Below are 224 nucleotides of genomic sequence, written 5' to 3' on the forward strand. Positions count from 1 at the left end.
CTGTTGTATGTTTTTGTCAAAGGATTTCAACCAATTTTTTTAGACAAACCAATGTTTTTGAATATATCTTTATACTATTGATCAGAGTTGTCCAAACTATTGCCTGTGGGGCACATCCTGCCCACTACCCAGTTTCTATTTGCCCAGATCTAATTCTGAAGATTTCACGAGATATCGCTCACAAAAGAATCTTAAATGCCGTCGACTTCTGTTGGATTTCTCAA

The sequence above is a fragment of the Stigmatopora argus genome, chromosome 24 (genome assembly GCF_051989625.1).
Source record: "Stigmatopora argus isolate UIUO_Sarg chromosome 24, RoL_Sarg_1.0, whole genome shotgun sequence".
NCBI lineage: Eukaryota > Metazoa > Chordata > Actinopteri > Syngnathiformes > Syngnathidae > Stigmatopora > Stigmatopora argus.